At 39.7% G+C, this 16,916-nt stretch overlaps 1 protein-coding gene across 15 annotated transcripts in view; it reads left to right on the forward strand.

Moving 5' to 3' along the window:
• LOC124168340 (muscleblind-like protein 3) overlaps window positions 1–16,916 on the forward strand; it is a 1,078,040-nt gene that overhangs the window by 459,510 nt on the left and 601,614 nt on the right. The window contains exon 2 of one of the 15 annotated variants that reach the window (XM_046546514.1): window positions 16,591–16,626. The exons of the other annotated variants lie outside the window; for them this stretch is intronic. The gene's annotated coding sequence lies outside the window, so the exon portion shown is untranslated. The remainder of the gene's footprint in view (window positions 1–16,590; window positions 16,627–16,916) is intronic. 15 annotated transcript variants of the gene reach the window in all.

The following is a 16,916-nucleotide window of genomic DNA, read 5'->3' on the forward strand; positions in this document are numbered from 1 at the left end:
AACTAAAAAGCTAATCTTTTTTGGTTCAAAAGTTCAATCAATCATTGAGATTTTTGAAACTGCTTATTTTTGACGAGTGTGCCGATATATATTTTATATTGTGTGGCCCTACACAATATTTTCTTTATCCTCTAGGGGCCGCAAGAAAAATAGCCGGCCAGCCGCTGGTTGAAGACCTTAGATCCTTGTTATCTATATTCTCACCTTAAAAAAGTCCTACAAATTATTGTATATTGTATATCACTTTTATCAAACTAGTTACGAAAGTGGGGAATGTTGGAAAAAGCCTTAGGGGACCAGTTTTTTTTTCTTTCTAGCTTGAGTTAAGAAGTTGAGAATAGGCTATAACAGAGTGAGCGCGTGTTATCCACACAATAGTTTGGAAGGCTTAAAAACTAATCGCCTACATATCACTGGAAAGCATTAAATATTTAATATAGAATTATTTTTTTTAATTCTTGACTTTTTTCTGCCGTTTTTTTATATGTTGTATTTTTGCCTTCCTTTCGGTAATTCTCCCCTTACCTTCCAAATATTTGTAACGACCCTTGATGCAGCCATGCATGAAGTCTTCGAGCCGTTTTTTCCGTGCAAATATCTGCCCAATTTTACGTGCGAAATGGAAAGGCGGAGAGTCGTGTGCTAACCCAATCAATGGGACATTAAACACGCAACTCGTCGCAAGGAGGAGGGGCTATCCTACCTGCATATTTGGGTGCGCCGAGCGCGGCTCTCGGTAAAAATGTCTGGCGTGTGAGTCACGGTGCGAACGTTATCGCTTGTTTAGACGTCTGGCATAGATACGGTCTGCAAGGGGTGGCCGATGTGTCAGGGCCGGCTGCGCTGGTCTGCCTCCCCTCCGGGGCCGGTGAGGTCCGATTGAGGGGCAAATCAAATATCTCGCGTTCTGCCTTCGATGAGGGAATGGGCGAAAAACGGAAATTGGTTGAACACTCCGTTTCGTGCGCGATTCAACCAACCCTATCGGACTGCCAGGCGGGGAAAAGTGTTGTGAATCCTCAAATGTCAGGAACATGCTGTAAAATAGTACCATAGCCTATACAGTCTACAACTACTTCGCACCGTGCCAGAAACCACCTGGGAGTGTGGTATAGGGGGGCGGTATATATGTGTCATATAATGAAATCAAACCCGCTGTAATTACTTCACAAAATCAGCTATATGTTACCTGTGCAATATTATCAAAGTTAAATTTATCGTAGGTTATTTGAGTGCTTAATGAAACGTAACTGCATCGAAAAATGGAGTGTCAGAGGATAGGTACGCGTTGGCTGGTGGTATCCGCAGAGGATGCATTGGAGGTAGTGGCGTAAATGGAAGCTACATCTAAGGGTTAACTTGCAAGCCACCACTAGGGCGATGCTACCTAGTTAGTAATAGAAAAAAAATGTTGGCGTATTACAATATTCAAGCATGAATTATAAAATACCAAATAATTGATGCAGATAGTTAGTGTTTGCAAATAAGATAAGGTATTAACTACACACGCGGAGTCTATTTTCACCTAGTCAAGCCGTCCTAGACTTAAACTATCCCGAGTATAATGGTCCTTTATTCTACGCGGAAAAACGACTATTACTTAAATTATCGGTTCTGCAGTCCCTTACCTTATCCATGTGTTCGTTTCTGCCATCATAATAGGGTTCTCTCAAGATATCTAGAGCTCGAAGCAAATGTTATTCCACTTGAAAATACCGCGAAAGATTTAATATAATTTTTCCCTTCCATGGGCTAGAATTTTTCATGCTAAATTCCTAATTTATTCAGTTCAGACTACAATTTTTATGCTAGCATTTTTAACAAATATTGCTTTCCAGTTATGTCATATAATTTTCCCTCTGTCGACTTGCAGTGCTATAAGCCCAGTGCTTCTGGTGGTGAGCGAGGATAATTGCAGCACAGCATATCTATCGTATGGTAATTTTTGGGCTATTTCGAGTCAAAATTTTTAAGCCTTTCTAAAGTCATATTTACGCCGGCTATGGTTTTTTTTTGTCGTAACACAGTCATTCTCTTTTAATTTTGGAGGTGTCGTCCTGATACCAATTTTCCAACAGCCGGTGCAGGATTGATGAGAGAAAATACATATTTCAAAAGTGTTTGAACAATTTTACTCAAGTGCTTACTACATAATATTGGTTTTTACTCATTATAATCAAATGCAGATTCCTACGTACTATTTTAATAATCAGTTAATACAACTTCAAAACTACAGGTCAACTAACCTACTAGTAAGTCCTAACTCTGCCGTTATAGTCTCTTAACGATCGCGGAAAATCGACATTCTGAATCAGTCTGTTCCTCAGTCCATCTCTCTTATTTTATTTTTATGATCCATCGCAGTATGTTGGCGTGCGTAAGATTCGGCCAACTTCGTCGGAAAAACGTTTACGTAATTTTTACGTAAACGTTTTCCGAATTTTTACGTAAAGGTTTACGTAATACGTAACAATCTTATTGTACGCGGAAGAATCAGACATCTTACACCTATAGGTTCTGCGGTCTATTTCCCTAATAATCGCATCGCATGTATCATCGTGCAGCTCGGATGATGGCCGGACAGTCGTGCGGCGTTGGTTCGTGGAGGTGTTCGAAGAGATTCTGCGTGACCCCCTTCTCTGCCGCGAGAATACTTTCATTCGCTTGCTAAATACTCCCACCCGCCTCACGAGTGAGTCCCTTCACAGTTTCACCTCGGCTCGCGCACAAGCTCGAAATCTCCCGCGGCCGTTCCTCCCCTCCCTCCCAGACGTCGCTCGCCCTGCCGCAGGTGAAGGTTGAGTTGAGCAGCCAGCCAGCCTTCCTTGAGTCTTCGCCGCGTCTCGTCTGAGGCCTACCAGACAATGGGGCAAATAAACGACCAACTGGCCATGCAGACGGGAAGAGAAGGAGGAGGAGGAGCTGGAGAGGGAGGGGTGGGCGATCCATCCACTATGAGAGAATGAAACGACGCTCTATGTAGGGGAAGAGAGAGTCTTCGAGATCTCCTGTCTGCCCACGCGGACTCTTGGACGTGTTTTTGTAGTTTTCACGCGTTTTTGGTGCGTTTTACGGTCTCAAACTATGGCACTATTGTTCCCATCTGTTGTCACAGTACGCAGCTCCCTAGCAAAATGCTGACGTGGTAGGCATTTGGTACTTATGACGCGTTGTAAGGTCATTTGAGATCGAAATCAATCACTTTGCCTTGAGCTCTGCATCAACATAATAACCTGCGAGCTATCGCGAGGGTGTATGGTAGGGTGTCACCGATCACCAGCATGCAGCATCTATAAGTATGCCCATATTTAGTATAAAGTTCCTACGTAATAGGAGCTTCTACATCTACATACCAGCTCTAGGGTGTTTGGCAATGGGTGATCAATCACCAGAATTCTACATGCAATAGGATTCCCACATGCACCCCACACGGTCCAAAAGACGTTACGCATACTAACAAATTACATTACCACATACATGCAAAAGCAAAAATTGCCAACCATTCATTAAGATAATGTGCCAATAAATGTAGAACACAAAGCATAACGGGGGTCCTTGGACGCGAGGCGTTAATTCTGAAAAGTGATACCTACTCTTCAATTTAACGAACCGTTTTGATGTTAAGAAAAAGTTGATTTTACCTGCCTATTACTTCAATATGGTGCATAATAACTAGTAAAATAAAAGCGATAGCTTGCCGGTAACTTTATATTTGAGCATAAACTCTCTTATTTTAAAGTTTATATCAGGTCTGTGAATTTTTTTTGCTGTTTAAAATGTTATCGTCTCACTGAAATGCATCTGGTCTCAATTTTCAATAGACTTAGCCTTCGAGTCTCTATCGCTCCCAAAACTTGAAGACGCTTGCAGCAATTTGTTTGTTTTTGATGGTCAACTAGCATGTTGTGAGCATACCGATGCTTTGTAGCCGGTGATCGAAAATTTGAATTGCCATTCCAGCCTTTTGGCGGTGTTTTCCCGTTTGCCCTGGAGCCCCCGAAGAAGGAATTTGGCTCTGCCTTTGTGCTGTTTGGTCATTTTTCCAGAAAACCGAATGCTTTTCTTCACTATTGAGTGTGTGATAACTAACTATGGGAGTGGTAATGTTCTTGATTGCCTTTGCTCACGGTAGCGAAAACGTATGGAACTTGAAGTCCTCCTGACTGGGAAAGTATGGTGAAATCTTAAAGATCCTTAAGCTGGAATGTTATCGGATCATGTAGGCAATGTGGCACAAATTATTGTTCAATAACCTGTCAGTCACAATCGCTCAGGAGAAATTTTTCGTCCCATTGTCTTCCAGCTTGCGTGTGGGTAGTGCATAATTGAATTCCTTTATTCCTGAAGAGAAAATAAAAATCCGATAACCTCAATCATTGCTCTTACCCAAGCTTGCAAGCAAGGATATAGGTTTTATCTTTGTGGTGATACTTTACCACACTCAAGCCAGTGGGTACGAGGTGGTAATGTGCTTTTTAGATCGAGAAGAACTTAGAATTCAGGATTTGCTAGCGCTGAAATGATCAGCTTAAGTATCTAGTTGGGAACAGTGGAATTATCATTCGTCGTCCACGTCGTAATCCATCGTCTACTATTAGCGTGAATTCAACATTATTGTTTGTATCTTAGGATTTCGCTGACATAATTGATTAGACTAATCTGAACTATGCGACCAAACTAATTCAGCACAAAAACATTGACAATGAGATGTGAAACACTGAAGTATAATTGCACTTGATCCAGTTTCCGTAACCGCTGGAATAAAATTAATATGCTCACGTATAATTTGGTGGAGTTTTTCAATCATGATGCTATTAGAACGCGCAAACTTCGGTAATTTTCCGCACTTGAATAAAACTTCTACCGACCTAGGTTTCAACAAACAGCCGTTATTTTCAAGTAGTATTACAAAAGTCGATGTTTCCTATCGTCATGACTGATGGAGTAGTTTTATTCTGAAACGAATGGTTGATTCGTTGTGTCCTACCCAGATTTTCGGGGCTAACCTACCTCAAAATAATGACGCGCACGCGAGAACTCTTGGTCTTTTTTTCACAATGACGCCCCTTTTCCGTATTTTTGATGGGCCATCGTTGTCTCAAAAGATGTGGTTTGATTTTTTCGTGTGTATCAGAGACGGTGCCTTGAGGCTTGATGCTATTCATGTTTTTTTTCCTCCTATTCGTTTCGCTTTCTTATTATTTTTTTACGGACGGGCGGATCGCCGTCTGGGCGGGGGGGATAGGGGGGGTAGGTGGGGATGGAAATCGCTGGTGGGAGAGCAGACCCCATCCCCCAAACCTCTGTCTCACTCCCAAGGCCGTTTTTGAATCCCACGTGGATGGGGAAAATTATTGGATGCCCGTCTTAAAAGGATAGCTTTTACAGTTTGTTTGCCTGTTATTGCCGTCTCGTCCTTCTGCCATTCGTTTTTTTCTGCTCTTTCGTACCTTTTTCCGTCCAAAACGTCAGAATCAAGTGGGTGGCGTTAAGTAGATGGGTGTTGGGAAAGGGTCTTTTGTTTTTTTTTTTAATTCCCGCCTTGTTGTGTGTCCCTGGTAAATCTTTACCACGACAACGGTTTGGCGCGGTGTGCTCCATGGCAACGGGAGAGTGCCTTACCTTTTGGCCGACCCGGGATCGAAACTGGGTTTATTGAAATCAGTTAATCATCATCATGATTGGTCCTCAAATAGTTAAGTAAATATGTTTACTCAGGATGAAGCTATGTACAGTAGATTCCCTTTAATGGGCCCACCGGTTACTTGTGGCAGCCGCTTAATTGAGGCAGATCTTGAAGAACAGAACCCAATAGAGGAATATCCCAGAGTATTCTCCGCTTAATTGGGACAGTATGCCGCTTTATTGGGCCATGAGTAGGCGACATAGACTATATACGAACGACGAAATTAATTTTTTTTGTTTTCAGAATACAATTTCTTTATATTTTCCTCCTTTGATTTACTCTTATTTTTCACAAATGTTCCTATTCTTGCTCTATTGTGAAAGCTCTTGTTTGTTATACTAACCGCAAGAGGATAGGACTTTTCTTTCATAGGACTTAGTAAAAGACATTCATTCAGCGTCGCCCGAGGCTGTGAAAAATATTTTTACTAATTTGTTATAATTCTTAAAAATCATAATAAATTAACTCAACTCGCTGATTTATTAATCAAATTAATAGTTTGATAAACTTATGTTGCATTATAAACATTCTTTAGTCTTCTTTCTATAATTTCAACGTTTGTTTATGCCCATCTACAGGATAGTTCGCCTAATTGGGGCAGCCGCTTAATTGGAGCAAAGTGCACAAGTCCCGATATGTCCCAATTAACCGGAATATACAATATTATGAAAATATTTCTCTTGGTTTTTCACGCGGGTAAGGCGGCAACCTACGTTTCGGGTTCCGTCTCGTTACCCATTCTCAAGGCTACTCCTCCTCCAAGGATTTCTCATATTTTCTTACCCGTGCTCAAACCCGAGAAAGTTTATTTATTTTAATCGCCGTGAAAGTGTTAAATCATCGATTTCTTATCTTTTCCTCCTTCCAAAGTGTCCATGTTTCTGCTCCGTAAAGCGATACTCTTCTGATCAGGCTTTTACTATTGTTTTCTTAGCACATTCCAACTTGCTCTTTGCAGTTCTTTCTTATTCAAAAATGCCTCTTTGGCGTAAGTATGTCTTTATATCTCTAATCTACTTCTGTGTCGGGTTTTCCTTTAAGGACTTGGTCACTCTTTTCTCTTTTATTTAATTGTCTAATTGATTAAAGTTATAACAATATAGTGCCTTTATTTGCGAGTTCTCCTTCTTCTCCAGCTGTTCGTGACGAAAATTGCCGGACTCGACCCTTTCGCGGGGAATTCGTTGACGTCATGATCTCATGCCGAGGGGCACTACCCTTCTTTAACTGTTGAAGTCGCCCTGGGCAACCCTACGCAACTGTCACCTAAACGTGGAACGCGCTATACTCACTCTCTCTCTCTCCGCTACATCCGTTTGCGAGGGATCCCGAAGGTGTTCGAGAATTAAATTCGGTTTCCCGAGAGTGAGCGAGTTAGTTGATATCGACCCGGTTTTGGGGCGCTGCGGCAAGGTTACAGCCGAACGGAGAAGGCCTGGCTTGCTTGCCGACTCGCGTTAACGTCTCCCGAATCGATCGATGGGTGTCGTCGCCTCGGAACACTTTCTCCCTCGTGCCCGACAGAGCGGAAACGTTCCTCATCCACCAGACACCTCCTTCGCCTTCTTCCACCCTGATCCTCACCCCAAGACGTTTAATCACTTTTTGTCCAACTTATCCACGCTTCCCAGCCGGATGACTGCCTCCTCGTGGGTGGTTCTGAAGATTGTGGATGCGTGTATTACATTTTACATCTACATAATACCCTGCGAGCCACCTCTAGGGTGTTTGGCAGGGGATGATCAATCACCAGCATGCAGCATGAAAGTGGACTCCCACATGCACGCCACACAGTACAAAAAACGTCACGTATACTAACAAGTTATAGTACCATATGCTGTTAGAAATAATAGTAAAACTAAGCAACATGCATTAAGTTTTACATAGGTTAGTTGGCTACACTACAAGTTATGCATTCTATTAGTGAGTTCTGTCGCTGCCTTGGAAAAAAGACATTCTGAATCTGTCTGTTTGCTAGCACGTATTTTTGATATTTGTAGTCATGGTATTGCACCTAGGTTGGGTTCCATCATAACCTTATACTCCCTCGATCCATACGCCGCCATTTCAATGGTTTCTGGGCACCCATTGCAACTCAATGACCCACGGTTACGAAGACGTTTAAGTAATAACTTTTTGTTTTCTTCAGCCACAGTTCCCAGCCGGATTGCCGTCTCATGGGTGGTTCTGTGTTTTGGATCCATGCTTTACATTTTACATTCATGTATCTTCTTATATGTATAGAAGAGGATGTCTGTTTGTCTGTCCGCTATTCATTTCCATACGACTGCACGCATTACAACCAGAGTTTGTACTTAGGAGCATCTCGTGCTTCCAAAGGCCGTAGTGCTACTTTTGGTTGTGTTCGACGATTCCTTTGCCTCTCATTTTCTCACTACCGTTTGTTACATCGCGTCATGCAATTTCTGTGGTTGGACATCCTGTCGGGCAGTTGAACCGCTTGTCGCTCTCGAAGGGTTTAAATCTAAAGGCCGTTTTGCACGGGGCACGTACTTGCACAATATGACGTGTGTACGAAGGTGCAGTCAAAATTGCGTCGTGTAAAGCGGTGAATTTCGAGAACACATGCAAGAGTGCGTGGGCGTTAGATGGAAAAATAGCCCCTGTTCTAATTTCGTTCATGCATTCGCGCAATTCCACGCCATTTTAGAAATTAATGCAGTTCTAACCTGCGCAATTCCGTGCCCTGTGTAAAACGGCCTTAAGGATTCTACACTCAATTGTTAATCCTCTCGGTGAAAAACTTTTTTGCTGTGGCGTGCGATCACACGACGGTTTTGGTCCACGCAGGTACCGACACACGTAATGATAAATGTTGTGGAGCGGGGTATAAGCTGATCCCGTGCGTGGTATAGGGAAGTGGTTTTTTCATTGTTTGTTGTTACATGTATATACCATCATCATATCTGCTTTGTTCCTTTACCTAAAAATCCTGCCATGTGATCATGAATTCCAAGTTTTCCACTTCTCTGAATACTATCCTTCCCGAGCAACGCCTGGTGGCCTGCTTGTTATTGATATTTATAGTTATGACATTGCTTTTAGGGTTGGGGTTAATTAAGGTGTTGAGATAAAGCAAGGGATTTAGTCACTTTAAGGTTTAGATTTTTAGGTATAAAGTTTTTAAAGGTTTTCTTTCCATTTGTTGTTTTCTGTTGAAAATAACTTAGTGACTTTATTTAGTACATGGCAGTTAGAAACTCTGGTGACAAAGTCTCAAAATTCGAAGCAATTTCGGGATTCTGAGACTGCTCTCAGGACCCAGAATACTAAAAGCGACGTAATTTTATGATGAGGCTTCTATAATGAAACTCTCATTCAATATACCATCTTGAATTTCCCAAAAGAAATGTTAGGGAACGTAAGAAAATCGTTTTTTATGATTTATTCTGTTTTCCAACTTATTTATGTATATTTTATTTGTCGTACAATATTTTCGCGCTCTTCTATTTATTTTTCAAGTTATTTTTTGCTTCATTTTCACGTTTCTGTAGAATTTAAGTGGCTTTATTGATGGCCGAGAGTATTAAGAAGATAAGGAGTTGTACTTGAATGGTCCGTCGCAAGCCTCATAACCGTAACTGAGGAAGTAGTAGTTGTTGGGGAAATGTAGTGGTACTTTTCATAAGAAACAGGATAAATGTTTAGGCTCAGCCTTTCCGGCAGTGTTAAGGAGATTTATTCGCGTACATAGTACACCGTATATGTCCATGATAAGCTGGAATGTGTGTGTGTATGTGTAATCCTCTTGGAAGAGCCTGTTTTGCAGTTTTCTCTCCTGCACCACGAGGTACTTCCTGTTTATTTTCATCGGCCACTAAGCGTTATATCTCTGGGCCGTTCTTTTTCCCCGGCTGCAGTGCCAAAGGCCTCGTCCCACTTCAGACACCTTTCTCTGTTCCTTCTACCTCAAGCGACCACTCTTCCTTAGATAAGCAACGGCGTCGTTATCTCCGCGGTAACAGTTGAGGAGAAGGGGTAGCGCAGCGGTTTCTCCGGCAACCGTAAAAAAAAGATAAGCCTCCGCCAACATGACTCTCTTAGCCGAAATGGCTGTTGCAAGCGCGTCCACTCTTGTTGGTTGTGCTGCGGAAGAGCGAACTCCAGTTCTTCATAGACAGAATGTCTCCTTATTCCCACAGTTTCCGTAAGATTCCTTCTTTCTGGAACACTAAGACTAACACTAGTTGAAAAGGAGGGAGCTTGAAAATTGAGGTACTCGAGTCTAATATAATTGGAGGTGTGATGGTATACCTTGGGTTCACCATATCTTCAAGACAAACCTTGAATATGCAGGAAGCATATGAGATCTAGCGCAGAAAATCTTCATCTGTGAGCTCCATAAAATATGAACAAAAGATTCGTGGTGAAATTCATCAAACTCTGTTACTGTCAACTAATTGTCATAAGAATATTATTTCCTTGAATAAGGTCAACAGAGGCAGGCGTTATATGGTGAAAGTTCGACATATTTAAATAAAAGTGCAACCATCTTTTATTTAATGCATCGTTGAGTGTTCATTCTATTGTGGTCACTGTAAGTTTTCCTTTATTGATGAATATCATCCTTGTGCAGCACAAAATGCCTATATTCTTCCAAACCTTCTTATCAAAGCTCTGATGTCTAGTGAAGTCGTCCTTTGTTATCAGTATACATTCGTGTTCATCATTTGTTCCAAGCTTGATGGAGTTCCTGTTCGAAGTATCCTAAATCTTTACCACCTTGAAGAGGGAAGTTCGCGCATTCCTCCTATCGCTTTCTTATCGCATTGCACGCGACGCTTTGAAATTGTTTGCCATTACGCGACGTTGAGTGGGCAAATTTCATGGTAACACCTCAGAGGTATCCATTCTCAGAAAAGTGACTTCTCTGTGGAAATTTTCGCCATTATCTTTTATATGCCAAGACCTGGAATAAACTGATTTTGATAGTTCTGTGACAATGGGTAGCAGTTGTTCATTGAGACCTTTCCGCCCTTACAGACAGTCTTAGAGACATAATTTTCGTTTCTTAGTAAATTATTTATAAACAACCTTAGGGTTGAATCACTGAATGGTGAGTGACTGACTATTGTATCCTTAGTGTATCGATCCCTCTAGTTAATTCTTTAATGAAGCCATTTTTGCGGTGTCGTTCTCTACGCAATATTAATTATTTTTTTCATTTAACCTTGCTATAGTTAGTTGTTAATTAATATCTTCAGAGCATACGTAATCTGCGGTTAATAAGAAGAAAAGAGTAGCTGGTACGAATATTAACTAATGGGGTACCAGACACAATGCAACGATTTTATGTTAAATTTTACAAATTCTCTCTTCCTAATTGTTATAATTTAGTGGCTATTTCATTCGTTCATTTACATTGCTTAATCTATTGATAACTGTTCTGTCTATGCGAAAAAAAATATTTTCTTTATTCCCGAATCCTGTGTTTCGTAGGTGGCGAAAGCACGAAAGTTGACAGTAAGTATAACGAGTGAAGTTACGGTGTAATTAATGTAAAATGTATGCCACGAAAAAGCTAAACAGGCAAATAAAAAATAGAATTTGTTCCGTTTAGTTTCGTCTCAATAGACGACTGGGAAATCATTGTTTGATGGAACTGCATACTGCAGAACAGGTATATGTGCCTGCGATGTTCATTTCCAGAAGTTATCTGGAGGATTGTTGGAAGTTAGTAATTCGTTGCCTTTGAGTAAAGGTGAAAATAGACACAATTGAACGATTGAGTACAGTTGAGCGTTTCCTTGATGATAGTTTGGGTTACGGAAGGTATCTACTTGGGGATAGGCTAATTAGAATCATTCTAGAGCTCGGTAATCAAGGTAGCAATGGGCACATTCATGGTGGGGAACTGTTGTGTAGATGATTTAGGAAGAACAATGGGATCTAGAGAAGGTCCTGTGTCTTTGTCTTGAGTTACAGGTAAAATATAGTTAGGTTTCCACTAGCGGGACGTCAGAATTCCGGGGATATCGTAGTATCTGCGAATGTGCGTTTCCTAATCAGCCTAATTAGACCCCTTTTATTGTGCATCTGTGGATGTGTTATTGAATAAATAAGGCAAGGTTATATGTTCATCTCATAGAAGTTTTCAAGCCCGATTTGTGTCCGAAGTATTATAATCGTATCGGGTATTGCTTTATAGCAGGTACATATTTGCTTGTCATTCTTATTATTTGCTCCTGAGAATGATTTATTTTATTTTGCTGTTATGATGGATTTATGCAACGAATTGGGATTAATGGCTGGATACCTTTGATTTTACCAGGCTTAGCGTCGTTACATTGATCGCAAAATGAACTTAGGTGTCATAAATTGTATCCAATTTCTCTGCTGCTGTCTTCGGTCTTCAAATTCCTGGGCATGATTTATTTGACCTCCATAACTCGAATGTACAAGAACTTAACTGTGTGCACTATAACAATACTCTTGAACAAAATTTAATCTACTTTTAACATTGAATGTTATATTTCCTTTCTTATTTGGATTATATAATAATATATGAAAATAAATTGTAACATTTACAACATTTTGTATACCTACAAGTATATTCGTTTGCAATTATTTCATTTTTCCCTTTGCAATTTTTTTCATTTTTTGTTGTAAGAATTACGTTTTAAATCTCGCTATTTTCAGCCTATTTCCTTTACTTTATTCTCGTGATCACACGGTGATCTTTGTACGACGGTGCACACACTTTTGTACGACGGTGATCGAAGGATATGTTTCACGTCATCTAAGAAATAACCTTTACGAATTTAGTAATAATTTTTTTAGAAAATTGAACAGTATTAATTTATTTTTAATATTGATTCTTTTATTTTCTTTCTTATTTGAATAATATAATTTCTATGAAAATCAGTTGTATCATTTAAAGCATTTTGTATACATGTATTTCCATTTGCAATTATTTCATTTTTTTATCTGGCAACTTCTGTCATTTTTTGCTGTTGGTATTACGTTTTTAAATCTCGCTGTTTTCAGCCTATTTCCTTTATTTTATTCTCTTCTCTCTTTACCATTAATTTTGTTAGCTACAAAGCAATAAGCAACGCCGTTTTTGCTGCTCAGTGACTTATTATGGGGTTTATCTTTCAGCAGTTGGTATTGTGTGTCGTCCGTGTCCCTCTTTGGATGACGCACTTCGTAAGAGTGCTGCTTTGGCTTTTCATCGCCTTCGCTGACTCCGAGGCCCGAAATCTTCATTCGGTTTGTCATCCAATCACTTGAGCGCAGAATCGCTGTTTTTCGCTCATCCGTCCGTCTTCCTTTCCCGAAGGTCACCTCTCCGATATCACGTGATATTCTTAAGTTTCTGGCGTCCTGAGAGAGACGGGAAGTTGTAGCGAGGAAGAATGGCAAGCGGGCCAGAGGATGTTGTCAAAACGCAGAACACTCTCGTGTGGATTAAATCCGAACAGGGAATTTATTTCTTAAATTCGCTCTAGTACCGCCTGTGCGCCATCAACTCAAAGAATGTGTAAAAACTGTTGGTGTGAATAATGATAATATATTTTATATTTAATGTATAATATTATATTATATAATAATTATATAATATTATATAATATATTATATTGTTAAAGAAAATGGTACACATAATCAAGATTGCCAACTTGAAGTTAAATTAAAACTTTGAAAAGTGAAACAAAGAAGATACTAGAATTTCAAATGAATCCGTAATATTTAGCTACTTAGTTATTTAACTATTTTGCATTAAGGAATACATTTCATTGCCTGATGCCACTCAATATATTCGTTATAATTTTAAAAAGCATGGTAATGAAAGCTGAATTTGGCATTAATGGTTGATGTAATGAGGTGACGCATTAAATAAATAGAACCAAGCAAAATTTTTGAGGCAGCCCACACCAATGTCAAAGAAAAATAAGGCTTTCGTATTGCATAGTTGTGTGAAATGTTAATAAAAATTATTCTCAGTATATTTAAATAAATCGCAGTGAACGTGTGGACTGCTGAATATTTCAGTCTTGCCGTGTGACCTGCAGTGTAGGTGTAATTCACGTTAATTGTCATACGAAATATTCCACTCGGCTTAGAATCGAACCACTTACCTTTTGCATGAATTTCTATAGGAATCAAGGAACCTGGATAGTATAGTGGCTATAGATATTGAACACGACTAAGAAATTTTAATTGGCATTCAAAATAAGTAATTCGTTCAATGTATTAATGTAAAATATCTTCAACTCATTGCTGAAGATTGTGCTCCACTTAGTGAGGTAATGTGGTATGTTTTTTCTGAAATAAATTTTAGCTCTTAAAATGAAAATTAATCAAAATTAACCAAATCAAAATGCTATATCGAAGACTTAAGATCTTCGGTAATTTTCCTGATATTTCGACTGATGTCATTCATTCGTATTCGGCTTTTGTGTCTGTTTCCACTTCCTTTTCTTATTCAATAGAAATGGAACTGCTTCAACGCTGACAGTTTTTCATTGCAAAACAAACGTCATCAAGTTGATGACGCCACGATGGTACCATATGGTGTTAAAGAAACACTTTGGCAGCGTTGCGACGCTGATGTCCCGAAGAATGTGACAGCAGCCATTCGGAATGAATGACAACATCGACGACAACAATAACGGCGTAGGTAGCAACAAAATAGGTCTTCGGGCGCGATTCTTGTCGTCGAGTCGCTGTTATTTTCGGAGAGCCGTCGGGGAGTATAGCTGGACCGCGTCTACATATATTCTCATTCTGGTCTCTCTCGGATGTGTGGCCTTGAAAGGCTGTGGACTCGCCGCTGTGCCCCAAGAAGATTGTAACTTGGACGGTGACGTAATTCCAAGGCTTCCCGTCCAAGGGGGCCCCGATCGGCTGCGGGAAATGTCACCGGCAGAGATTGCCTGGTGCCGCAGTTAGAGAGCTGGCTAGTCTCTGTGCGCGGCGTGAAAACTTCGCGTGGATTCCAGTTTTCACGTTCGAAATTGCTCGCGGGCAAATGTCGAGAATGTGCCTGCTAGTTTGTCGATCGTGTTTATCTGCTTCATTCCAATCGCCTGGGCATTTCTTCTCTCGTGTCCTGTTTTGGACCGTTCCGAGAATCCATCGCTCCGCGAAGTTTTCCATGAGAGGAGGCAATGGAAGCTTGCTGTCGCCCACGATTTCGGATTCGTTCGTGTATCTCTCGTGTTTGTGAATTTACTACATGGATTGTAAAAACTCCCCACCAAGGGACTACATAGAGTAGGCACAGGTCTATCCCGTTGAAGTATGATATTTGTGCTACATTGAGGACATTTGACCGGTCTATCCCGTTTTAAGTATGATATTTGTGCTACTTTGGGCACAATTTGATCGATTGTCAAATATGCCCGCATCGCGGCGATATGGGCACAATGATCCATCCGTTCATCCCAATATTTACAGTATAATAGGTGTAATCGTAAAAAATAGCTTCGAAAAGTTAACATCGCCACGGATATAAATTTCAGTGAACAGTCCTTATTATAGATATTTTCTTTGATTTTTTCTTTCGGATCGCTGTACCCGTCAGCGATGCGAGTGGCCACTTCAGTAAGCCGATTTCAATGCGACGAATTCCGATAAGCCCACTAAAGAATTTTCTGGAGTGGAGAGTGAAATATTTTCTCTGACGCATCGCAGTATTATCATTAAAATTGCGAGGAATATTGTTGTAATGTTTTGAATTTCATAGATTACAACATCCCGATGCATTTAGGTGAGTAAACTTTATTGTAGCTCATTTCTCTGAGAAATTCGGATCGCTCTACGCGACAGCGACTGTGAGTGGCGATTATTATAAGCGCATTTAAATGCACGTTGGGTGACAATACATACATTGGCTGACTCCATTTTCAAATTCGTGAACCATTCCATAATATTTACTGACTAACATCTGTCACAGGAATTCATGAGTACTTCCTGGTATACACTGGTCGTGTTGAATGAAAAACAATGCGAGTCATCGTAAAAATTCATCGTGGAACCACCATTTTTTCTTGGAAAAGCTCTTATCCAGATTTTGAGACGGCGTTATGTTTTCAAATCTCGTTCATGGCTTCCTTTCCGTCGACAGTGCAATTTTGTGGGTGCTCTGTTTATAGTATAGCTCAGTTTGAGTATTTTTCGCTTCACATGGCTAAACTTTCCGAAATAAGTTTTCCCTATTCGATGGCACCAATAAGTATTAGTTGCGATTTACATGAAGCATGTTTTCGATTGTCATTTTTCAATTTCATTCGGTCATTGGCTCAAGGTTTTTTACAACGTTTATCTTGACTTCACTTGGTTTCTGTCATTTGCGGTGTAATTTTGCAATCGATTTTAAACTAACTTCCCGGTAAGCTGAAACTCTGAAATTTTAAAGAAAGAACTGTAACCTATGGTGTAATTATTTTAAAAAGTATCATCTCAATCCGTTCATTTTTTCTCGGAATCGCAACAAAATAAAGTAAAATCTGAAGATTATATCCAAATATTACCACGCAAGTAATGGCGGCGCTGCAGTGGACATTTTAATCCAATTATTCGCCTTCATGCAGCTAGGTCTGGAACTCCATAGAGATTTGGAAGCCAAGAAGCAAAGTATATGCCAATATGTAATTCTAAAATTGTAAAATGTCGAAAAATAATAATTTTGTATTGTATATTTTAAAAATTAAAAAGAATATTTTTTTCATCATCAGGCTTTGATTTTCAGGAAATAATTTAAAATTGACTGCAAAGTCTGACAGAAATAAAAAAAAACCTTAATCATGAAAAGTTATAGTTCAAGTGTTTAAATGTGAAAAAGGTTTTTATGCTTTTTTCATTTTTTCTTGCCTTTTGAAATGATTTATTTATCTGCGATGTAAGTCTTAACTTATTAACATTATTCTATTTATTTTCAGGTATGTTTTGGGGCCTAGGAGACCTGACTTCTAATGGTAATGTGCACATTTAGCTTTGCATAAATACTACGATAGAATATTGAAGCCTTATATCTTTAGCGACGAATAATTTATGAATGAATGAAATTTTTTATTCTACCGCTAATTTTGTCATGAGACTCCTGAAATGCTTGCTTCTACATTTTTATCACCATAATTACAATATATCACTAAAAATGCAGTATTATAATTAGTATTTAATCGCGTCTCTAGGTCGTTTATTCTTTTTATAAAGACTAGATGATAAATAGAATTGAATAATCATTTCAATTCTCTGCTAGATGGAT

The sequence above is a fragment of the Ischnura elegans genome, chromosome 11 (genome assembly GCF_921293095.1).
Source record: "Ischnura elegans chromosome 11, ioIscEleg1.1, whole genome shotgun sequence".
Taxonomy (NCBI): domain Eukaryota; kingdom Metazoa; phylum Arthropoda; class Insecta; order Odonata; family Coenagrionidae; genus Ischnura; species Ischnura elegans.